Source organism: Aedes aegypti, chromosome 2 (assembly GCF_002204515.2).
Source record: "Aedes aegypti strain LVP_AGWG chromosome 2, AaegL5.0 Primary Assembly, whole genome shotgun sequence".
Lineage (NCBI taxonomy): Eukaryota > Metazoa > Arthropoda > Insecta > Diptera > Culicidae > Aedes > Aedes aegypti.
Window position 1 is genome coordinate 201,199,868 of NC_035108.1, and position 26,576 is coordinate 201,226,443.

General features: G+C 42.7%; 1 long non-coding RNA gene across 2 annotated transcripts; it reads right to left on the bottom strand.

The window, feature by feature from the left end:
• Window positions 1-19,950: 19,950 nt before the first annotated feature.
• Window positions 19,951-20,745, bottom strand: LOC110675492. Of its 2 annotated transcripts, XR_002499538.1 has the most exons (4): window positions 20,353-20,745; window positions 20,209-20,284; window positions 20,080-20,145; window positions 19,951-20,024 (listed from the first exon to the last, which is right to left on the bottom strand). It is a non-coding gene; the product is annotated as an uncharacterized LOC110675492 (long non-coding RNA). The 2 variants fall into 2 exon arrangements; XR_002499537.1 differs by having other exon boundaries at window positions 20,209-20,745.
• Between the last annotated feature and the right edge of the window lie 5,831 nt (window positions 20,746-26,576).

A 26,576-nucleotide genomic window follows, 5' to 3' on the forward strand; every position in this document is an offset into this window, starting at 1 on the left:
GCGAGAATGCTGCAACAGCGCACGAGAGCGAACGAGGCACGGTATAAACAGGCACGGAACTGACAAAACTCGATCTTCCGGAGAAAGAAGCGCCATGAAGAAGAACGAGAACGCAAAGCGATGGAAGAGCTGTTCCACGCTAAAGAAACACGGAAGTTTTACGAGAAGCTTAACCGTTCATGCAAAGGCTTTGTGTCACAAGCCGATATGTGCAGAGACTGTGACGGAAATCTTCTCATAAATGAACGTGAGGTAGTCGAAAGGTGGCGACAGCACTACGATGTGGCCAGTAGCGAAGGTGGCACGGAAATAACTTGAGAGCACGCGCGGATGACGAAAGACTTCCGCTTCTAGATCTCCAAGAGGTAGAAACGGAGATTAGACGGTTAAAAAACAACAACGCCGCTGGAGTGGACCAACTACCGAGCGAGCTGCTAAAGTACGGTGGTGATGCACTGGCAAGAGCGCTGCACTGGGTTATTTCCAAGATTTGGCAGGAGGAAGTATTGCCACAGGATGGAAGGTGACGTGTGTCCCATCTACAGATAGGGCGACAAGTTGTATTACGCCAATTATCGTGCGATCACAATATTGAGCGCCACCTACAAGGTACTCTCCCAAATTCTAGGCCGCCGTCTATCATCCATTGCTAGAGAATTCATTGGGCAATATCAGGCAACGAGCAACAATGGACTAAAAATTCGCCATCCGCCAGTTGTTGCAGAATTGCCGCGAATGCAATGTACCCACACATAATTTATTCATCGATTTTAAATCAGCCTGGGATACAATCGATCAAGAACAGCTATGGCAGATTATGCACGATTACGGTTTCCCGGACAAACTGATAAGATTGATCATGGCGACGATAGAGTGAGTGATGTGCGTAGTCCGAGTATCAGGGACACTCTCGAGTCCCTTCGAATCTCGCAGAGGGTTACGGCAAGATGATGGCCTTTCGTTTTTACTGTTCAACATTGCGTTAGAGGGTGTGATAAGAAGAGCGGGGATAGACACGAGTGGCGAACAGAACACGATCTTCAGAAAGTCCGTTCAGTTACTTGGTTTCGCCGACGACATTGATATTGTTGCATGCAACTTTGAGACGATGGTGGATACGTACATCCGACTAATGGCTGAAGCTAGGCGAATCGGAATAAACATCAATGTGTCGAAGACAAAGTACATGATAGCGAGGGGCTCAAGAGAAAACACGGCACGCCTTCACCCCGAGTTCATATTGACGGTGATGAAATCGAACTTGTCGAAGAATTTGTGTACTCGGGCTCAGTGGTGACCGCCGACAACGACACCAGCAGAGAAATCCAGAGACGCATCGTTGCTGGAAATCGTGCCTACTTTAGACACCACAGAATGCTCCGGTCGAGCAAAGTTCGCCATTGTACGAAGTTAACCATCTACAAGACGCTGGTTACCCCGGTACTCCTCTATGGGCACGAAACATGGACCCTACGTGCAGAGGATCAACGCTCCCTTGGTGTTTTCGAACGGAAGGTGTTGCGGACCATCTACAGCGGAGTGCAGATGGAAGATGGAACGTGGAGAAGGCGAACACAGCGTGGGACAGCTTTTGCTTTTGAGCAAGCTCTTGAGCGAGATCCAGAGTAGGTAACTCTGATTAACTCTTGTTGCTTAAGCTAGAGCGCGCATTGCAACCCGTGTTATTACTCATTGTCATAATGTTGAAAACAATTCCGTCAATGAGGTGCGTTTATGGATTCGGAAAGTTTTTTTGTTTCTTAATTTGAGTGGAGTTAATGATAAGTTGTACAATTGTAATACTGCTTTCGATTGTATCGCTATCTACTGGGATCGCTTTTCCACCGCAAGGGATTGACGTTAATCCCATGATGCTAGTCTACATTCAACGGCTTGTCATAGAACGGATCTAATGATATCGAGTTCCGTGGACTTCCCTGGAGTGACAAGAAAAGTGGAATACCCTTTTATGTTCCAAAACATCTACCAAGAACAGATTGCTGAGTAGAAGTAGTTGATGGCTTCATAAATTTCGGAATAAATCTGTTTGTGAAGAAGTGTGGGTTCTATTTCCAATTCAGTCCAGAGAACGTTCTGCTATTTGCTTTCTTGCTGTGCCATTTGGTGTTACATGCGAGTTATGCTTTCTGTAAAGTGTGAACTGTACACTGAAAACATTTGGGTAGATTTCGAAGATTGAAGTCCTGCCAGCCGTCCTAAGTGATTTAAATTTTTTTTCTTGACTTCACTGGCATTATCTGTTGTGAAAACTAACATTACGAACTATGCATTATGCCATTGATGTGTTGCTTGTAGGCTTTTTTCTGCTAAGAGTATGAACATTTGAACTGAAACCTTGAAATTTGTACTTTAGCCGTACTTCGAGTTTGGTCAATTATGATGGAAAAAAGATTTGACATATTGATTATCTCGCATAATTGATATCTTTTGCTTTTAAGATCAAAGTAGTCGTGCATAGTTTAGAGTAAGATGTGAGTAACTCAAGCTTGCTCAATGTTCAAAGAGTAGCTCTGTGCAATGCTGTCCCACCCCTTGGCTGCAACCATCGTCCACCTCACAAAAATTCGAATTTTGCGGTGGGCCGGGCATGTTACCAGAATGTCAGATAACAACCCGGTGAAAATGGTCCTTGAAAACAATCCGACCGACACAAGACGCAGGTGCGCAGCGAGCAAGATGGGTTTATCAAGTTGAGGACTATCTGCGGACCCTTGCCATGGATTGAGTCGAATGGAGACGTCTCCTACGTACAGCAGAGGCCACCCAGGCCTTATCCTGACTGGTAAGGTAAGTCTCTCAATTGCGTTTATTGCTTTCTCTGACTTTTCGCATGTGTTATGAACGTGGCTGTTGAAGTTCAGCCAATCGACGTTCATTACTCCCAGGTGCTTCAATATGCGCTTCGGGGCAATCACATACCTTCCGAAGTTGACCTCCATCTGCTTAACCGCCTTGCAGTTGCTGACTAGCAGTACCTTTGTTTTGTGGTGAGCTATCTGTATTTTGACTCCGCTCATCCAGCTCTCGATTGCGTCAATTGTTTCCATCACTGACATCTCCACTTCTTCCAGCGTCTTGCCCATCACCGTTAGTGACACACCATCCGCAAGACAAATAATCTTCACCTTCCAGTGTCAAGACTCCGTCGTACATCCGCTTCTAAAGAGTTGGACCGAGAATGGGACCTTGAGAAACGCCCGCTATCATTTGCATTGACTTCTGTCCTTCATTTGTCTCGAGTACTGCTCGAAATGAATAAATACTGCTGGAAATTTACCTTCATCAAGGCATTTCTACTTCACCTCCATGTTCATATCCAGATATGCCAGTACTTCATCTTCGATTTCAGTTGTTTCGCCGCTTCTACAAGCTTGTCTACCACAAGAAATTTCACCAGAAAGTAACCAGTCACAAGGTAAACTAACAGCATAAGACGACGAAACGACTCTTTTATTGTTCTATTTACCTTTCAATCGCCGGGAGCGTAGAACGATCTTCGGTGGCGTACAGGAGAACGATGTGTGGCGGCAAAGGATGAACTATGAACTTGCCCGATTCTACGGCGAATCCAGTATCCTAAAGTTTGTTAAAGCTGGAATAATATGCTGGGCAGAGTATGTTTTAGGAATGCCGGATAACAACCCTGCAAAAATAGTTTCTCTACAAATCTGGTTGGAACGAAAAGGCGTAATGCGCAGCGGGCTAAGTGGATTGACCTAGTGCACCAGGATCTAGAGAGCATAGTTCGCAGTGGAGGATGAAGAGTGGTGACCATAAGCCAAGTGAATTGGCAACACATTGTAGGCAAGGTTTTATCAAGATATGTCATGTAGAATCAAATAAATAACTGATAATAATGAATGCGAGCCGCGTCTATTTTAATGGAGGCTTTGCGAATTTTTTTTTGGTAATATTTCTTAAAGTTAAATGCTTCATTTCTTTGCCTAAGATTGTGCACATTTTTTTTAAATAATGTTTATTTTATGAGCTTGCGCTTAGATTAACAGTTGATTTTCACTATTTATATGACCTTTGTGGAATTCAGTGCAATCTTTTTCAATTAGACATTTATTGAAAAAAAAGTGGAAATATTAAGGCTTACAATTTAAAGCAAACCCTCTTGGATTCAGCCTACATTTCTCAACATAATGTACCATGTGAGATATTCATACATCCGTCCATATCTGTAGGCGTTATGTTGTGAGCCATGTTTGACGATAAAGCGCCCACAATTACATGCCCTGCCTCCTGGCATACAAACAGCTCCTCGATTGAGCAACAGATAACAAGGCTATTTCAGTTCAAATACAATATCATCTCCACACGATTCGCATGACTTCACTTGTTCAAAGTGCCTACTGAAGCAAACACTGACAGGCACTAGTAAAGAGGGTGAAATGAAATTTTCCCCGTATATCGTAAACATTGTACTTACCATCCAAGCAGTACAGTCACCTCTCAGTTATGGATTATGGATTGCCTACAAAAATGGGTCAGTGTTGGTTTCAACGGAGAATATCTCATCAAATAGAATTGATTTAGTGAAACATTTATATATAAAGCAACAATCAATTATCAAGTCCGAAGGAAATAAAGTATCATCAAAATTTGGATTTCAAAAGAAACACCCTAATATATGAGTTCACTTATATAATCGAAGCAATTGTTTTCAATCATATTTTGTTCTAACAAATTTTCCTTAGTTGATAAATAACTGTGGGGCGACTATACTGCCTTCACCACTTGCATCTTTAAGAGCTTCATCGTGGCCATCGGAGGAGGTTGGGTGCGTTTGGGGGATGGTTTCATGCCGGGAACATTGTTCCGATGTCAAGTAAACCGTTAATTACCCAGCGCGAACATTGTCGTTTGCCTTCGGAAAGAGGAACAAACAACGGCTCATTATATTATGGAAGCGAGCAGCAAGCAGAAGAGCTGTACTCTGCAAATAAATTTGTTTGACGTGGTAACTCAACGGTAGTGTAGCAGAAAGTCAACTCGATGCTACAGAGAGTAAGTCCTTTTTACTATGGAACTTTCAGAAGGAATACACGCTATGTCTATACCAGCAGATTATGAAGATCGAATGTACCTCGGATTTTTCCCCGCTAGAGATCAGTATTTGGTCTATAATTTCATAATCGAAAGGTTTTAAAATATTCTATATTTTTTTCCATACATTTTGTATGGGCTGAAATGCGTAGAAAAACGCGATTTTCATGGGTTGTATATGAAAAAAAAGCTACAAAATAGAAAAAATCTAAATTTCATCGATAGAATATTTTAAAACTTTTCGATTATGAAATCATAGACCAAATACTGATTCCAGCTGAACAAAAATCCGAGGTACATTCGATCTTCATAATCTGCTGGTTTAGACATAGCGTGGAATACTTGAATGTAAAATTCTACTTTCCTCTCAAAAAAAAAACTTCCCAAAAAATATGTGTTCCATTACTTGATATTTCCATTAGCCGTCTTATGGAAATTCGACTATAGTTTTTTTTTAGAAAGAACGACTAAAGAAGGTCAATTGTTGACGACCCTTTCTTCAATAATTAATATTTAGTCTTAGCATAATATTGATAGTGCCAACTGACACAATGCCTGATCACTGGAAGAAACTGTTTCAATGATTACGTAAGACTATAATAACTTCCAATAAGTGGTCAAAATTTGAGAAAACTTGGGCTTTAGCTTGATTGGCCGCCCGTGGATGCTACTCCAGTCTCGCCAGAGCAGCTGCATTTACACAAGGAACCAACTAACAGACACACAAGGAGGGGACTAACAGACACCCTCAGTGTATAAGTGTTGGTGATCTTCTATTTGTAGGCAACAATGGCGCCTGCCACGTTAGAATGCTGACCAATGTGGGGAAAGGAAAGGAATTGGTGTTGCACTTATACTGGCCCACTGTAGACCGTGGAATCCGACTGTATTTGACTGCCAGTTCATGCGGGAGTGTATGGATTGGGGCAAAGGCATGGCAGCGAGGTTTGCTTTTGTGGTTAGCAGAAAGCCTATGTATCAGGCGTAAGAAAAGGCGTGCTATAATGTTGTAAGAATGGAAGCGTTAGGGAAACGGTTACTTGTCCATCTCTGGTTCTAGCGTTTGCTATGAACGAATAGTTTGAGTGTGATTGAGAATGGAAGATAGAAGCAAGTGCGAGATACAACTACAAAGTACGAGGAAAGGGACGGGCCTGGGATTGAAGCGATAGCCATTAGACCACCATTTCCGTCAGTGGTCAAAGTGTGAGGAAACATAGAAAAACTTTGAAAGTAAATTCATATTTGGCATTTTTTCGTGACCCACCAAAGACAGTTTGGAAAACTGAAAATGCGTCAATTCTCTCAAATTTATTTAGGGGTCATCCTAGAATCCCTGAAAACCAAAAAAAATAAATTCATACATCTATATCTAGAAAATATCTAGAAAAAATCACTGAATAAATCTTGCAGAAACGATTAAAGAATGAAGGATTGAAGATATTGCTGAAACATTTCCTGAAGAAATGCGTGAAGCAATGCTTGAACACTAGACTGGCCCAGCTCAGTATGGGAGAAAAACAAAGTTGTATGATTCCACGGGGCACCCTCCAGGATTATTTCTTGGGGTTAGAGGAAACCTTTCTGAGAAATTCAGCTCATTTGGTCGTTACATGAGCTGGCTCATTTGAATTAAAGTTAATATGGGATTTCAGCTCAAACATATGAGCAACAGCACATCATCTACTGTTTGGTTCAGGAAAATTGATGATCGCGTTCAATTGGACCCAGAATGTCAAAAACACTACTTGATATAATAGCGAAAAATATTGTAGAAGATTGTACCATGATCAAAATTAATAATACCTATGACGCTGGGCGAGCTGAGGCACATGTCGCGTGCATATAAGTGACCGTAGGAGAGTGCTGATCTAAGCCTATCTTTCAACAACTGAACAAGTAATGAAAATGAGATTAAATCCAGATACAACTTTCTGCAATTATGTTCATTAGGGTATCAACTAGTGTATTTGTCATTCTGGGCTTATTTGAACGCGAACAATTAGTATACGGAACGAAACAGTGACAAAGGATCAATTTTCAATATATTTGAGACGGATATCCCATACAAACTTTATATCGATTGCGCCAGCTGGTGGAGCAACCAATTGAGTTGAAATTTTGAGAGAGCGTTTTTCTTACCCTAAGGCTCATATCTAGGGTGTTAAGTTTTACAACTTTTTTGTTTCAGGGCCACTATATTGAATACATCACTGGAAAAAATAGTGAAGGAATCAATTACTGAACAAATCCCTGGAAGAATTACCAACATCTCTCTTGGAGAACTGTGCATATTTCCTCAATGTTTAAATTTTTAGTAGAACCTAGGAGGTTGTTTCTCCTTCAGGTATTCGTCCAAGTATTCCACCACGGATTTCTACGGGAATACTTCCAAAACATCTTCAAGTCTTCCTATAGAAATCCGCAGGAGCTCTTCCAGGAATTCTACCGAAGTTCCTCCGATGTGTCTTACAAGTTTTCCTCCAGGAATTTCTCCATGGATTTCTTTCAGGAATCGCTTTGGGGATTTGCTGCAGGAATTCCTGCGGGGATTGCATCCAGGAATTTTCTCCAGAAACCCTCCATCGGAAATTACACCGTGGATTCAGTCCAGAAATTCCTTTTAGAATTTCCACAAGGAATTCCCCTTGGATTGTTTTCTTACATAAATTCCTCCGGAGCTTGCTTTAGAAATCTCTCATGAGATTTGCTCCAAGAATTCTACCAGGGGTTTTCTCCGAGAATTTCTCCTAGGACTTTCTCAAGGAATTTCTTCGGGTTTTTCTCCAGGAATTCCTCCGAAGATTTCGTCCAGGAATTCCTCTGGGGATTAAGTCCATAGATTCATAAACAAATTCCTCCTTGGATGTTCTACAGGAATTACTTCGGAGATTATTTCAGAGAATTTATCCTGAGATATGCTCCAGGAATTTTTCTGTGGATTTACATCAGAAATTTATCCGAAGAATTCCCCCAGGATTCGCCAAGTACTTCTTGGGAATTCCTTAGGAGATTTTAAACAGCCATTTCTCCGGAGATTTCATCCAGGAATTCATCCGAGAATTTTGTAAAGAAACTCTTCTCGCGATTTGCTCCATGAATTATTCCAGAGATTTCCTTCTGGAAATTCCTGTGAGGATTTTTTTCCAGAAGTTCTTGTGTCGATTTTTCACAAGTATTCTTCCGGGGATTTACCCCAAGAACTCCTCTTAAGATTTCCATAAGGAATTCCTTCGGGGATTTCCTTCAATGATTTCTCAAGGAATTCAATAGCAATACCTCTGGAGATTTCGTCCAGAAATTCTTCCGGGCTTTCCTTTATGAATTGTTCCAATGATTTCCTTCAGAAACTTCGAGGATTGCGTCTAGGCATTCCTCCAGGAATTATTCCGGAAATTTTCTCCAGAAGTTGCTCCGCAAATTTGCTCCAGGTATTTCTCCAGAGATTTCTCCCAGGAACTTCTTTTAAGTATCCCTTCAGAAATTCCTCCGAGAATTTTGTACAAGAATTCTTTCAAAGTTTTGGCTGGAAATTCCTTCGGAGCTCCACCGGAAACTCTCTCGGATTTCCTTCAAGAATTCTTCAGGATTTCTTTCAAAGTTCCTCCAAACAATCCTAGGAGCTCCTTCAAGAATTCCTTTGGAGATTCACCAGGATTTCCTCTAGAGTTCCTGCAGGATGTTTTCCATAGTTCCTTCAGGAGATAAGTTTTTCAGCAGTTCCTCCAGCAATTCCTTCGGAGTCCCTGTAGGAATTCTTATGGAGGTTCTTTACAAAGTTTATAAGATTTCCTCATGGAATTTCTTTGAAGTTCTTCATTGATTTTTTTCGGAGTTCTTCTAGGAATTCCTTCAGCTCTACTCCGGATTTTTTTTTGAACTACACCGGAAATTCCTTTGAATTTCCACTTGGATATTTTTTGGAAATTCTCTAGAAATTCTTCAGATTTTCCTCTAGTAATTCCTCCGGGATTCCATCAGGAATTTTTCTGGGGTTACTTCGGAAAATTCCCATTGGGAATTCCTCCAGAGTTCCTCAGGAAAATTCCCAATAGTTTCTCCGGGAATTCCACAAGACTTCCTCCGGGAATTATTCCAGATTTACTCGTATCATTCCTCCAGAACTTCTCCAGGTTTTTTTTTAACAGCCTTCAGATATTCTTCCAGACTTCCTCCGGCAAACTCCTCTGGATTTCATCCAGCAATTTATCAGAACTTCCTCTGAATTTTCACCAGGAATTCTTCCAGAGTTCTTCTATAAATTCCTTTGGAACTCCTCCAGAGTTCCTCCGGGAATTCCCTTTGGAGCTTCACCCGAGCTTCTCCCGAGTTCCTTCAGAAACTTCTCCGGTGTTCTTTCAGCAAATCTTCTGGATTTTATTCAGCATTTCCTCCGGAGGTCTTCCAGTTTGTTTAATAGCCTTAGGATATTCTTCCAGACTTCCTCCGGCAAATTCCTCTAGATTTCATCCACCAATTTCTCAGAACTTCCTCTGGATTTTCACCAGGAATTCTCCCAGAGTTCTTCCAGAAATTCCTCTGGATTTCCTCTAGCGATTCTTTCAGATTTCATCCAGTAATTCCTTTTGAGCTTCCTTCGAACTTCTTCTATAGATTCTCCAGGAATTTCTTCAGAGTTCCTCAAGTAATTAGTCCGGAGTTTCTCCAGAAACGCATCCGAAGTTTCATAAGGAACGCCTCCAAAATTCCTCCAGGAATGACTCCAGAGCACCTCCAGGAATTCTTACGAAAGTTCCTCCGGGAATTCCTTTTGGAGCTTCACCCGAGCTTCTCCCGAGCTCCTTTAGAAATTCCTGCGGTGTTCCTTAACCCGTATAGGTCTGAGTGAAAGCAAAAATTCTAAAACCCTTGAAAAATTCCGTCATGTAATGGCCACATTATAACCGATTCTGGAGATTATCTGTGACTTAAAAATTTGCCTACCTCCAGGAGCACAAATGCACAGTACTCTTGACCCAGTGACCCACCGGAATAACTCCGGCCACAGGAATATATCCGAGTTCCTATGGCCACTTCTGAAAACTAGATATGTGGGCCAGTGAACTGACAAAAAATCATTTGAATCCGTTAAGCATTCTCTAAGCGGTGAGGGTTTCAATATTTTTGCTTTCACTCAGGCCTATACGAGTTAAAGCAAATCCTCTGGATTTTATCCAGCATTTCCTCCGAAGGTCCTCTAGAGCTCCACTGGGATTTCCTTTGGATTTCTTTCATAGTCCCTTCTGGGATTTTTCCGTAGTTCTTTCAACAATTTCTCCAGAGCTCCTCCAAGAAATCCTTCAGAATTACTCCAGGCATTACTGCGAAAAATAAAATCAGAGTTCTTCCAGGATTTGCTTCGGGAATTCCTTCTGAGTGTCTCTAGGAATTCATTCAGAGTTTCTTCAGGACTTCTTTAAGAGTTCCTCTAGGAATTCCTCCAGGCATTCTTTCAAAATTTTTGCTAGGAATTCCTTCGGAGCTCCACCGGGAATTTCTTCGGAGCTTCACCGGGAATTCCTTCTGAGCTCCACAGGAAATTCCTTCGGAGCTCCCCCATGGATCCTCCAGGAATTCTTTCGGAGTTCCTCCAGAAATTGATTAAAGTTCCTCTAGAAATTCCTCAAAGATCCTTGAGGAATTCTTTTGGAGATCCTCCAAAATTTTCTTCAGAGTTCCTTTGGGTTTTCCTCCATAGTTCCTTCAGGAATTTCTCTGGAGTTTCTCTGAAAAATGTTCCACAGCTTTTCCAGGAATTCCTTCGGAGTTCTTGGAATTTCTTTAAAGATCCTCTAAGATTTTTCAAATATCACCCAGAGTTCCTCTATTTTTTTTTCAAGTGTTTCTCCTAAAATTCCTCCGAATCTCCTTCAGAGCTCTCCTACAATCCTTCTGAAATTTTCAGCTTCCTAGGTGGTGATTTAAAGGTGGTTCAAAGATAATGTAGGTTTATATGGAAATTTCTATGGAGAAATTTTGAGAAATGTTCCTAACACGCTAGTACTATAATGTAAGTAGAAACTTATCATCCCAAATTGAAAACTCATTCTTCAAAACTTAATGAAGGATGTTACTGAAGAAACAAATCCCTTCTGAGCTAATTTTGTTTGAAATTTTTGTACATGTTTGCAGGTCTTTAATCCCAAATTAAGCTAAATAATAGCAAACAAACTTATGAATATTAATCGGATCGAATTTCTCTCTCCAGCCATTTTCTTTATTATCTTTTGAAGAATGAGTTTTTACTATGGGATAATATTTGTTTGTATTTACATTACAGTACTAGTGTGTATGGAACATTTCTCAAAATTTCTCCATAGTAATATCCATATAAACCTACATTGTCTTTAGGCCACCTTCAAATCACTACCTAGAAAGCTTAAAATTTCACAGAACACTATTTTTATGGTAAGGATGGTAAGGAACATATGGGAGATTGAATTCTCAAACATGTTTAAAGTTTGAACCGCCCTAATGTAATACTTGTTAAAAATCGTGATCAAAATCATAGTTGTAAGGTCATGTATGCTCATATTAAATTACTGTGTTTGACTGATCGGACAAATGTCACACACGACAAAAACGATGCGAGTGATAGATTAACCACCATATATTCGAATCAACCGTTTAAAAAGTGCTCGATAAACAGTGATGAGAGTGTGACGTATGTTTATCTGTGACTAAAGGTTAGTATCGAAGGCGTTTTGCATTCTATGTTAATTTGATTTCAAATAAATCCCTTATTGTCAAGAATGTTGTAATCAGAGACATTCATTTCCAATTCCAAAATATTGTAGGGAGCAAACTTTTTTTTCAGATGCTTGATATACTTACCTCCGCAAACAGCTTGTAATGATAATTATGATGGAATGCACAAGCACATGTGTTGTTTCCAACGTTGAAGATTCTAGTAACAACGGAAGCGCAATAGTTGGCCACATAACATGTTCCTTTGTTCGAGAAAGCATCTTCATGTCGCCGTTTTCTTTGCAAATAAACAACCGCCAGAGTTCGGTAGGCGGGCACCTAATAGATTGGGTCCTTTGTCATGCATGGAGAAGCACACACACTCACAGTTACAGTAGTCGTCCTGCCAGGAATTTTGGTTAAGATGTGCGACCGTGGAACGTGTCTGTGTAAACAAATTAAGTTTGGCCGCGCTTCGATGAGCATATGCAAGGTAATGGCACACAACAAACGTGATCAATTATCTCTGCACAACGTATGTATAAACAATGCAGGTGGTTTTTGTGCAGTTGCTGTCTCGATTGTGAATCGCTAGAAGGTGTGGTATATTGTAATGTGTATCTTTAAGTGCAGGGTGAACGTTTCTGCAATTAATCATATCTTGTGGTACACGTCCTAATTTATGACAAATTATATTTCGCAATGTGCTAGAGGCACAACATTGTTTTCCATTTCGCTTTTATAGATAATTACGGAACGGTTCTATATGCTTATGCAATATTAATTTGGTTGTTGTGTTAAAATTGCCTTAAGATTTGAATGGTGTTGGACTTTTTCAACTAAATAATCTCCTAGAAGCTCTGAGTGTTATCCAATATTTCGAAAATTTTCTTGGAAATCAAACAACTCACAAAATTTCTCAATTAAAAATAAATGTGAGGATGTCGCAGAACCGATGACCCACCAAAATCAGTCCATGCTCCGTATGTTGTGAACACAATGGATAAACATCCTCCATGGCCTCAGATTTTTTTTTTCTTTACCTTATGGTATAACTTCGGGGAAGGGACAGTGCGCATAGCACTTTAACAAATGTAGCAGAAGTAGCCTCGTTAAACTGCTTCTCCCAACCGACTTCGTTGTTACAGGGGACCAGCCTTGACAGGGCTACCCGTTGCAGCCGACTCGTAAGTCGGCGAGCCATAGGCAATTCCCGTATAACAACCCGAGAGACAGCCGTAGCTACTGAATTCCTGCACACGCACGCTATGTCTGAACCAGACGATTATAAAAATTGAATGTACATCGGATTTTTTCTTGCTAGAGATTTGTATTTGGTCTATATTTTCATAATCGGAAGGTTTTAAAATATTCTATCGGTAAATTTTTTTCCATACATATGGGCTGAAAGGCGTCGATAAATGGTATTTTCATGGGTTTCAATATGAAAAATAGCTAAAAAATATTTTAAAACTTTTTGATTTTGAAAATACAACCCAAATACTTATTTCTAGTGCGAAAGAAACCCGCTGTACCATGACCCCATAGTTATGGATCAAATAGTGTGGAGTCCAACCTATAAAATTCAATAAAACGACATGGAAAACGTAAAATTGAAATATAAAAGCACGAATCGAATCGTTTCAAATTGGAACTTCGGTTAGTAAACTGTTTTGAGTGTAATATTTACATAATTATAATAATAATAATAATAATAATAATAATAATAATAATAATAATAATAATAATAATAATAATAATAATAATAATAATGTGTAGGTGGGAGCTCAGGCAACATAACTCCTGGGCGTCCATGAAAAGCCACCATCTTGAGTAGGTGGGAGCTTGAGGTAAAATATCCTGGGCATCCATGTAAAACCACCCTCGGCGAGCAGCGGCGCTTGAACCAAGCTATTAAGCACTGTAATTGGAGGAAATACCAATGCAGAACCCGTAGCTTCCGGGAATGAAAGCAAACCCAGCAATGGAGACACGATCAATGAGGAATAGAAGAATGCGATCGCCCGAGGAGGGAGCCCCTACTGGAGCTGGTCCTGGGACGGGGGACAGAGCGAGCGGCCAGCGGCTGGAAGAGGATAATGTGCAAGAGCGGCTTTCCAGTCAACGGGCACAGCCCGTACCACGAACGCGAAACAGAAACGGCAGCAGCAGAAATCACCAAGGCCATACTGCACCTACCGATGTTGCTGTGGCTGATAGACGTCAGTCACTCACGTTGGCAGGCGGCCGACGGCAGCGGATCATGTGGACGAGGGAGATGAATATGTATGTGATTCGCTGCTACTATGTCTGCACAAGGATGGAGACGGACATGTCTGGCAGATCAGGGATGCTGGAGATGTTCAACGAGCGATTTCCTCGCTTTGCGCGCCAGCTTGACTTGAACAAGCTGTACACACGGCAGCGTGCAATTATGTCTCATAATATGCTCACCGCTGCAGAGGTGGAGTACATCAAGCTGGAAGTGCAGAGGGAAATAAGAGAGGAGGGGACTAGATCGAGCGATACGTCGAGAAGGAGTTCTGTTGGGCTGGATGCACCGATCACGAGTGAGAGTCGTGATTCATCTGCACCGTCAGCAATTACGAGACGAACTAGCACTCCATATGGGCACAGCAGTTACGCAGTTCCGTGGGACAGACCCCATGTCCCGGCACCGAATACCAAAGCTGCGGTATTCCTACCGGCTGACGAGTGCAGTAAGCATCCTAAATCAGGATATTTTGCCACAGTACTTGGAAGCCGTGGAGAACCTTGAGGATCTGCAGTTTATCGTGTATTCAGCTGCAATAGCTGTAGTTAAGACGTTGGGATTGCGAACGCGCCCGCAAGGAGAAGATGGCACACGCCCCAACGCACAGAAACCCGTATGGATGCGACGCCTTGAGAGCCGAATCGCAAGACTGCGATCAAAGGTTGGTCGATTAACACAGTACAAGCAGGGGAATCGATCAACGAGGCTGGTTCGTCATGTTGCTGAAATTGTTAGGCCCGCAGAGCTCCGAGATCTCAGAGATGTCGACATTACTGAGATCCTCGACACCCATGTACAGCGGTTGAGTGCTCTTGTGAAACGATTGCGACGTTATGGAGAATGTTCGAAGCGGAAGGAACAAAACCGGATGTTCAACATAAACGAGAGGGAGTTCTACAACCGCATCCGAAATGACAAGGTCAACTTTGGCGAGGGACTTCCAGAGATTGGCTACGTTACACAATTTTGGGCCAATTTATGGGAGAACCCCACCGAACACAACTGCGATGGGATGTGGTTAGCAGAAGAAGAGAGACAATGTGATGGAATTGGAGACATGACCGCGGTCGTGGTAACCGCTCAGGATATACGTGAAGCTACCCGGTATACCAGGAATTGGGCTGCACCAGGACCTGATTTTGTGCACAATTTTTGGTATAAAAAACTCACAACGATCCATTGGCGGATGGCGGAATGCTTCAATACGGTACTAGGAGACCCCACGCAGCTACCGGAATTCATCACCAGGGGTGTCACATTTCTTCTGCCAAAGTAACGTGCCTTTCAAGTCTGTATAAAGTGCTATCGTCGGTAATAGCGAAGAGAGTGCAAGCCCATTGCGACGCCAACAACGTGATGACCGAGGAACAGAAAGGGTGTCGCAGAAACACGCAAGACTGCAAAGATCAGGTCATCGTAGATGCAGTCATTGTAGGGCAAGCTACCCAAAAGCAAAGGAACCTGAGTATGGCGTACATCGACTACAAAAAGGCATACGACTCAGTACCGCACTCGTACCTTCTCAAGGTACTGCAGTTGTATAAGGTAGACGGGAACGTCATCAGGCTAATGCAACACGCGATGGGGATGTGGAGCACATCCCTACACATTACCGACGGTACAGCTGTGTTACGGTCCAGGACTCTCAGCATCAGGAGGGGGATTTTTCAAGGCGATACCTTTAGTCCGCTGTGGTTTCGCCTGGCCATGAACCCCCTCAGTAAAGCACTCAACCAATGCAACTATGGCTACCAACTGAAAAGTGGGGAAAGGAGCACAAGAGTTACCCACACCTTCTATATGGACGACCTGAAGCTATTTGCGGAATCAGTGCAGAGGCTGCATCAACTGTTGCAGCTAGTTACGACATTCAGTAACGACATCCGGATGGAGTTTGGTATTGACAAATGCAGGTCAATTCATCTACGTCGGGGTCAAGTTATGGATGCCAGCTGTTTCCGCGTCAACGAGGAGGAGGAGATTCGGAATATGGTTGAAGGCGAAACGTATAAATACCTTGGATTCCTGCAACTTAGAGGTATTCGCCACACGATGATCAAGAAGGAGTTGCAGGAGAAGTTTTTGTCACGTGTCAACTGTATTCTGAAGAGCGTTCTGTCTGCCGGCAACAAGGTGAAGGCGATCAACACGTTTGCTGTGCCCCTGTTGACGTATAGTTTCGGGGTGGTAAAGTGGACCAAGACTGATTTGGAGGCGATAGAACGAGCAGTACGAGTGGCGTTCACCAAGCACCGAATGCGCCACCCAAAATCGTCCATTGAGAGAGTCACCCTGCCACGTGCAGCAGGAGGAAGAGGCGTCACCGATATCCAGGCACTATGTGTCTCCCAGATCCAGCAGCTGCGGGCATATTTCGTAGAAAGCCAGAACCACCACGAAATTTACCGCACTGTATGCGAAGCTGACCACGGCTTCAGCGCCCTGCATCTGGCGCAGGAGGATTACCAGCTGAACTGCGACATCAAAACCGTCGATGAGATGATCGCAATGTGGAAGCAAAAGGAGTTGCATGGAACGCACCCCCATCAACTGGAGCTCGAGCACATCGATAAGGTGGCGTCAAATACGTGGCTGGTGCGGGGTGACCTCTTCTCAGAAACAGAAGGTTTCATGGTAGCCATCCAGGACCGGGTAATTGCGACGAAGAACTATCGGCACTACATATTGCACGAAGACGTGGAGGATCGCTGTAGGAAGTCAATTCAGTAGGGGAGACTATCGAGTATGTCGTTGCCGGCTGTTCAGTACTAGCTGGATCAGCCTACCTCGATCGTCACAACGAAGTTGCCAAGATTGTGCGTCAACAGCTTGCCCTTAAGCACAACTTGGTGGATCGATTTGTGCCCTACTACAAGTACCTGCCTGACCTGGTTCTGGAAAACAGTTGCATAAAGCTGTACTGGGATCGCGAGATCATAACGGACGTCCTTATCCGTGCCAACCGCCCCGACATTGTAGTCTACGACAAAAGGATGAAACGAATTACACTCATCGACATCGCTGTACCGCTGGACCACAATGTCCAATCAACGTTCTCTAACAAGATAGCGAAGTACCACGACTTGGCGGAGGAGTTGAAGCAGATGTGGCATCTAGAGGACGTCCGTATAGTTCCGGTAGTCCTCTCAGCGACAGGAATTGTCCCGAAATCTCTCCTAAGGTCCCTAGACGAGCTGGAATTGAAGAAGGACCTACACAGCATCCAAAAAGCGGTGATTCTTGGAACCTGCAGCATAGTCAGACGGTTCCTGAACCACCATATCTGAGAAGCTCATCCAGCAGACTCATTAGGATAATTAAACCGATAAATGAGATCCACAGAGTCTAATCCTCTTTGGCATACAGATTGCCCGGGGTAGGTGAAAGTTTCCAGCATCTTTTGCTGAGAAGTGCCAAAACTCTATAATAATAATAATTATAATAGTTCATTTATTTATCTTATGATTATTTACAAGTTTACAAATTCATACATTCTTCATCTTATACTAAAACTATTCTTCACCCATTCAGAACATTTTCTTCTAAATTGTTGAATCGATCTTGCGTTTTTTTACATCCAATGGTAACTGATTATAAATTCGTATTCCATTATAGTATATCGATTTTTGGTTCGTAGACATTGTGAAGGGTACAACACGCAAATCATCAATTCGTCTCGTTCTATGTTGGTGTATATTTTTTCCTCTTACAATAATATCATTGAGGTAGTCTGGTAACTTATTGTTCGTCAATTTGTAAATGAGCAAAAAAACATTAAATATTATACGCTGCTTAACAGATTGCCACTGTAGTGTATCTAACATTGTTTGGATTGGAGTATATCTATCTCAGTTAAGAATTAATCGCATAAATTTATTTTGAAGTTTCTGTAGTCTCCTCAGATGTATATCACAAAAAGAACAGATGAACATTAATCTATATGAGGCGCAATTAAAGACTTATACAAAAACAATTTACTCCAAAATGTAAGCTGACTTTTCAAACGTACTAACTCTTGCCACTTTTTTCACTACATTATCAATATGTTCTTTGAAGGTTAGTCTATCGTCAATATAAACACCTAGATACTTGAATACATTTACTCTTTCTATTTCCAATCCGTCGATTTCTAATTTTATTTCGTCGAGTTCTATTTGCTTTTTATTCGTTACTAGTGGGCCCGGCAAACTTAGTCTTGCGATCAAGTAGGCTGTTGAAAAACGCTATGGATCGTCCCATACAAAATGACAGTTCCCGGTGAATATCCTGGGATTTTTATACACACAAACACGTCGGAACACTTGACGAATAAAACGGAAATATAATCATTCAAATCGGTTGATCCGTTCGGAAGCCATTTCGTGACATACAAACACCACTCCATTTTTATTTATATAGATAATCATCAATTTGGTTTTTTGCACATTTAATTTCATTTTTTTAAATTTTAGCCAGTTGGTCAATGTTAAAATATCCGCTCTAATTTTTCTAACTGCTGATAAAGGATCCTTGTCACCAATGAATAAAACAGTGTCGTCTGCAAACAGGTTAATATCACAATACATGACAGCCTTTTTCATATCATTTATATACAGAATGAATAATAATGGTCCAAGGACACTACCTTGTGGTACTCCTAAAGGAACTACTCTGGGCAATGAATTTGATCCGTTATATTGGCATATTTGTGTCCGACTCGATAAATATGATTCAAACCAACTTAGGACTTTTCCTGCAACACCATATCTACGCAAAGTGTTTAACATGATAGGGCGTGAAATTGTTTCGAATGCTCGTTTAAGATCCAGAAACAACACAATTATTGACTTTTTTCTTCGATCATCCTTTTCCATTTGTACAAAAGTAAATTAAGAGCTGATTCGCAAGAGTGGTTTTGTCCAGTGCTGGGAATGGTAATAGTAGTAGGCTTGACTTTTCGCGAAAATCACGTGGCTCTCCCAGTACAGTAGTTCAAAAACGTGAATGTCATCAAGTAGCCTCTGTTGGGTGCACGAATTTTTTAAATCATGAGTGTCATTGAAGGCTCTAAATGCGGGAAATGCAGCGGGAAATAGAACATTTTTCTACAGTAATTTCGGGTTGCCCTTAGCAACGAGTGTTTTGCAATTTTCAAGGCATTTGCCTACAGAAGCGATGGGCGTGAGTTTCGAGTATACCCCATTAGGCATAAAGACGTTAGGCATAAGGACGTTAGGCATAAGTATGTTAGGCATAATGGACGTTAGGCATAAAGACATTAGGCATAATGGACGTTAGGCATAACATACGTTAGGCATAATGGACGTTTAGCATAAAATAACTCGCGTGTGTGTCATTCAAAAACTCTTCTCCTATCGAAAATTGTTCGGATCCATTTACAAATTCCATTACGTTGATTGGGGTGGGTGGGTGTCTTTAAGATGTAATAGTCCATAAAAATAGTGAAAAATTCACACAAAAAACGTTACGGGTGGGTTAATTGGTTGGTTGTAAATTGCAATTTCCGGTGTTATGAATTTTGACAATGAATTGATTATCGCAAGATATAGACGAAGATTGTTATTATGGCATTGTTATCATTTTAAAGTCAATTTTTATAAGTATACTTTTTTATTTGCAACTAGTGGTCCCGGCATACTTCGTCTTGCCATCAAGTAGGCTGTTGAAAAAACGTTTTGAAACTCATGCAAAATGACAGTTCCATTCACTTTCGTTTTTCCGACTTTCCCGGTGAATATCTTAGGATTTTCATACACATAAACACGTCGGAACCCTTGACGAACATAACGGAGAAGAAATCATCCAAATCCGTTGACCCGTTCGTAAGCCATTTCGTGACATACAAACACCAATCCATTTTTATTTATATAGATGAGCAAGTATTATTTATTTCTAGAGATGTTTAGTTTGATGAGTGTTGCGAGAGCAGCGAGGAACTAGATTCAAATTCAATAAATTTATTCGGCGTAATTGATAAATTATAAAATTCCTACAAAAAACAAGGCAATCATTATCTAGACATATTCACACATAGCTCGACTTACTTTTAGCGATCTAGCCTCGGAATATTCCTTCGCAACAATGCTCCTTTTCGCGACGATTGTGAACCCCTGTTGCATATATTGATAGTGTTCTAGTATTAATTCTTAAACTATTGTTTTCTTCGTGCTTACCTCTGAGTCGCACTTGCTCGGATAACGTTTTCGACAACTACGGAATGCTTACCGACCAGATTTCCCTGTTTTTCACCTAATCATAGATATAAAGAGCAAATATAAGCTTATGATTTCTTCCAAACATACTGCCATATATCGCACCTAGTTCAATACAAATTCACGCTAAAACTAAACCGGTGCTTTAGAGCACTCTGAACCAGTATTGCACTGCAGGTAGATAATTCTAACTGATATTGGCTATTATAATTGTAAAATAATTAATTTAGGGCACGTAATTCAACTCCTATTACTTAAACTTTCATGTAAACTTGTTGCTATTTGGTGGAATGATGGTTTTATTTTTGTTTCTTATTATTATTCACGTTTCTGCAATCCCCTCGATGGCATCGGGTGTGGTACATGTCAAAATTGAGTCATGTGGGGATATCGACTCACTCTTCATCGACGGGGCGCTACCAACACTCCCCCCCGTAATGCGCGAAGGCTCGTCCAAATGCGTATTCCTCTCAACGCCTACGTCGAGGACAGCTAGCGATACAGCGGAACGCTCGTAGATTCCCCCAGACGCAGTTTGAACCGTAGCGGAGCGTACTTGTCCATCGGAAGCTCTGCATGTAGCGATCACTCTGGCCTTCAGCCAGCAGTTGCGTGGCAGCTTGTTATCAACGACCATTACAATGTCTCCCACGTCGATTGGTTTCACCGGTATGAACCACTTCGATCTTCGCGTAAGAATAGGAAGGTAATCCCGTATCCACCGTTTCCAAAATACGTTTGCCATAGTTTGAGATTGGGTGTAGCAGTTCCTCAGCACTATAGGATTATCGTCAAATGGAACCCAGGATCTTAGACCATTCGCTGAACCCAACAAAAAGTGGTTAGGGGTCAAAACAGGAGAGTTGTCGTTATCGAGCGGAATGTCGGTCAATGGACGAGAATTAACGATATTTTCGACCTCCACGATCGCATTATGTAGTACCTCATCGGTTGGTAATCGGCTGTGTTGCATTGCTACTAGGTTCTGTTTAACAGTCCGTATCAGCCGTTCCCATGCGCCGCCCATATGTGGCGTTAGAAGTGGGATAAAAGTCCACTGTGTTCGACTAGATGTAAACTCTTTTGCCAGTTTATCATGATCGAGATGTTGTATCGCTGCCTTCAGTTCCTTGCTGGTCGCTTGAAAATTGGTACCACGGTCGCTATATATAACAGCAGGCGTTCCTCTCCTAGCCATCACATTACGGATTGCCATAACACAAGAGCTGGTTGTCAGTGTGTGAACGATTTGTAAGTGAATGGCGCGAGTGGTTAGGCATGTGGCAAGGACCCCCCATCGTTTTTCGGTTCGACGTCCAACAGAGACCAGTATGGGTCCAAAATAATCAACCCCCATGTAGGTGAATGGGCGACTAAATGCAGCAAGTCGTGACTGAGGAAGATCAGCCATCACTGGTGGTTGTGGTTTTGCTAGTTGATTCTTGCAATATTGACAGGCTCGTCGGACAGCCTGATATGTCGCTTTTATCCGAGGAATACGGTAGCGTTGTAGAAGCTCATTGACGATTGTCGCGTGGTTTTGATGATTGAGTCTCTCGTGAACATCCGTAATAATCAATCGTGTAATGTGGTGATTACGTGGGAGTATGATAGGTTCAACGGCGTCACGATTGATAAATTCGCACGCCTTAGTTCGTCCTTGGACTCGTGCAATTCCGTTCTCGTCGATGAAAGCGTTACGAAATAGCGGATTGTTTCTAATGATTCGTTTCGTTTGGCTCGTCCTGGGATGACTTACAGTTAAGGAGGCGATTTCATCAGCATAAGTTTCAGATTGCGCTAAACGAAACAAGTAATTTTCTGCCTTAGCAAGTTCCGATTGCGTGAGTGGTCCACTGATGCGTTGTTGCTTTTCGATAGAACGCCTCAAGTTGTGTACATATCGAAAGGTGTATGCAGTCCGGCGGAGCAGAGGAATCCAATTAGAGAAATCTTGTAGACTAATCACCGGCTCCGTGGCTTTTTCGTGTGTAAGCAGGTGTGGTCGGAGTTCCTCGTTCGTCGATTTCCCAAAGGTCGGAAATGCAGGCCAGGCTTGTTCGCCTTGCCAGAGAAAATTCGGTCCACGGAACCACCGGCTGTTGGTGGACAGTTCAGGAACTCGTGCCCATTTAGTTCCTTCATCGGCAACGTTCTGTTTCGTAGGAACCCACCGCCATTCGCTCATTTCTGTTGACTCTAACATCTCGCTTACTCGAAAGGCCACAAATTGGCTATAACGACGATGGTCGGATCTTATCCAGCAAAGAACATCTTTGGAGTCTGTCCAGAAATAACGTTGATCTATGTTGATTTTACTATTGTGTCAGCCAAACGAACACCTAGTAGCGCGGCCTGTAGCTCTGACCGTGGAATAGATAGAAACTTTAATGGAGCTACTCTAGTTTTTGCTCCCGCTAATGCGCATTCTATCACACTGCCTTCTTTGAAACGGAGATAGACAACTGCGGCGAATCCACTTTCACTTGCATCAACGAACGTATGCATTTCAACTGAAGCGCTCATTGACGTCGATAGACGATAACATCGCGCAACTTCAACAGACTCGATTTTCGGGAAGATAGTCAACCATGTTAGCCATTTATCGAACTGCGCATCTTCTATGGGATCGTCCCATCCGACTGGCGTTCTCCAAATTTCTTGCAGAAGGACTTTCAAAAACATCAGAATGTGTGCGATGAACCCCATAGGATCGAAAACCATCATAAGCGTCCGAAGAACCTGCCGCTTGGTTGGTCGGCGGTTGCCGGAGAGCAAATCTTCGTCGTATCGAATCGACACCTTGTATGTGAAGCGATCCGTTGAGGTATTCCACCACATCCCTAACACTTTTTCTGTGGCGGGTGTCTCACTGATGTCCATGTTCTTTTCCACGGCTGCTACCTCATTAAGAGCTGCTTGAACCGTGCTCGAATTTGAGATCCAATTTCGTATATCGAATCCTGCATTCATGTGAATGTTCTTCACATCTCGTGCCAATCTTATGGCCTCTTCTTCCGTCTCCGTACTAACGAGCATATCATCGACGTAGTGTCGCTTGACTATGGCATCAACTGCTTCTGGGTGATCCTGTTCGAACTGCTTCGCGTTGCTATTCTTCACATGTTGTGCGATGCTTGGGGAACAACAAGCCCCAAATGTCATTACCTGAACGACATACACGCTAGGCTCGGTATTTCCATCGTCTCTCCAAAAGAAACATTGACATTGTTGGTCGACATCTCGCATTTGCACTTGGTGAAACATTTCTTTAATGTCACCACATACTGCCACCCGGAATTCTCGGAAGCGAATTAATACAGACAGAAGTGAGGTCAACTGATCCGGTCCTTTCAGGAGAAATGAATTCAACGAAACTCCATGTGCGGTAGCTGCTGCATCCCATACCAAACGAAGCTTGCCAGGTTTATTTGGATTCGTGATTACGAAGATGGGAAGATACCAGATACGTTCATGTGGCGCACGAATTTCTGCCTCAGATAGCTTTCTAATATACCCCTTGCTTATGTGCTCTTGGATTTTCTGCTTGAGTGCTTCGGCCATCGTTGGGTTCTTGTTCATTCGGTTTTCCAGACATATCCACCGTCTACGAGCCATTGCCTCACTGTTAGGGAGACGAACCTGGTCGTATTTCCAGAGAAGACCAGATTCATAGCGACGGTTTGTAGGACGAGTGAAAGATTCCAGCAACATTTGAGCTCTTTGATCTTCTTGCGATAGAATGAGCTTATTCGGTTTGGCGATTCCCATACTATCTAGCGCAAAGTACGATTTCATCGCCCTTTGAAGGCTGTCATCATATTCTCGATTGCATTCGCATACTTGTACACTGTGGTAGTTCATGTATCCCGCAGATTCTTCTCTACCGGTACAGTTTCCATAAACCATCCATCCTAAGCGGGTTTTCACTGCGATTGGCTCGTTTAATTTTCCTTCTCGACTCTTATTTCCATGACCAAGATTTGCATAGTTCAAACCAATCAAAAGTCGCGGACTCACATCACGATACGATTCAAGTGGTAGTCCAACCAGATGGGGATACCTTTTCTGCAACTCTTCGAGCATAAGCGTCTGCGGACGGATCTGGAGAGACGACAATGTGTTGATGGCCTGAAGTTCGAACTTAGTTGCCTCCTTGCTTACTCCAGAAATCTGTAGATTAACTTGCCGTGAATCACTTTCTATTTTACGGGTCCCACCGGTCCACTTCAAACACAAGGATTTTTTCGGACCTTCAATACCTAGTTCATCAGCAAGGCTTTGTTCGATAAGCGTGAGTTCTGATCCGTCGTCGATGAACGCATACGTCCGCACTACTTTTTCAGGTCCATACAATATGACTGGAACTATGCGGAAGAGTACTGCAGACTGACCTTGGTGGACGTTGCAGCTTAGTGCCGCTCCATTGGACTCCGTCCGGGTTTCGGTTTGTTTCACCGTTGAAGGATTGGGGTTCAGATTCTCCGGTTTGTGTAGCAAAGGATGGTGTAGGAACGTGCATCCATTCACTCCGCATGGTTTCTGTTGTTTACAAGAACTGTTGTGCTTTCGAAGACACTTGCGACAAAGCTTACATTCTTTAATGACGGCCCACTTCGAATCGTAGCTAAATTCTTCGAATCTGTTACATCTGGCTACGGTTAAACAATTTCCTTTACACACCACGCATTGATTATTGGCAGTGTTATCCGGTGTTACCGACCTTATTTTGCATGGCAACTCGTTAGTTGTATCACCGTTCGATTCAGACTCTGAATGAAAATTTAGAAATCCATCTTTTTTTACAATTTTACCGCGACTTTCATGTCCGGGCGTTGCCATTACGGTGCTTGCGTCCTCAGCTATCGTGTACAGCCAAGTACTGAAGTCCGCTAAGTTCGGATTGGGTGAATTACGGGTGAACCTCGCCCAATCTAACTTCAGGGGTGCTGGCAGACGGTCCACTAACTCACAACGAAGAGAAGCATTGAAGATAAAATCGTTCACGTCACAAGCACGTATCATCGCCACCATGTTCTTCACGGTTAAGGCAAAGTTCACAATAGTCTCAAGCCTCTCCGTACTTGGTGGAGGTAGCTGTCGGATTCGCTTGATGATCGATTGCACTATTGCGTCTGGTCGCCCGTACAGCATTTTCAATGTCGACAGTACATCGGCTACGTTTGAAGGATGAAGCAACTCACACTTAACCGCCTCCAGTGCTTTCCCTTTCAGGCATTTCCGCAGCCGCAGCATGTTCTCTTCGTTTGTATATCCACACATCTGTGTAGACGAATGGAATGTTGCGTAAAATAGTGGCCATTCTTCCAATGACCCGTCAAAGTCTGGCAGATCTCTTGACACCGCTTGACGTGCCGCAATCTGGCTACGATTCAAGATGCAAACGGTTTCTTCGTTGAATGCTACTGGACATGATTCTGGCTGAGCTGAACGTATCGGCGTTGAACGTTGTCCTGGGATAAACTCGTTGAGTCTACCTGGATTCATTGCGGGAACGGACGCCATGTTTCTGAATACTTTTGACTGTTGATCTTCTTGGATCTCCCTCGAACGTTGGTTCATACACGTACGTGGTAGCGTGGAGGACATAAACCTGGGTTGATCGTAGGTCTGCATATAAGCAGAGTGTTCTGGATGAGTTCCAGTTTGGAAACGATTAGTTTGAACTTGTTCGTGGTCAAATTGCGGCCTTGTGCTGTTGAAATAGTGAACACCTTGCGAAAGGCGATTGTGCTGTACGCTGATTGGCACTGATGTAGGGCAGGACGATTGATTCTGTTGCTGACGTAGATCACATGGGTTTGGGCGAAGAACTGGTGGGTACGCACTATGTTGGACATTTTGAGCTTGGTGCTCTTTGAGCTTGTCCGAATGGTTCGGTGTCTGCTCGTTTGCCGCTTCTGCTGCTACTCCGGAATCCTCCGCCTCACCGTTTCGTTCCGTTTCGGCTAACCACTCCTCGATCTTCGACAGTTTTTCCTCCTCGTCCTCCTCAGTAATCGAGGAAGTTTCGCTTCCTAACTCCTTCAACAGTTTGTACTTACGCTCGAGAAAGCGTTTCTCCAATTCGTATTCTTCTTCAAGCTTCTTCATCTCCAACTCCTTCAATCTTCTCGCTTCACTTCGCGAGCTTGCCTTGCTACTCGATCGATGCGATACGGGCTTGCTTGGGGGTAGATTTTGCCTTTGCTGCTCGTTGAATAAGTTATTGTTACTAGTGGGAGGAGCAATAAGAGATGAACTCTTACAAATCGGACAGACCCAGCTGATATTGGCGATATCTTCCGTGACGTGTACACAAGCAAAGT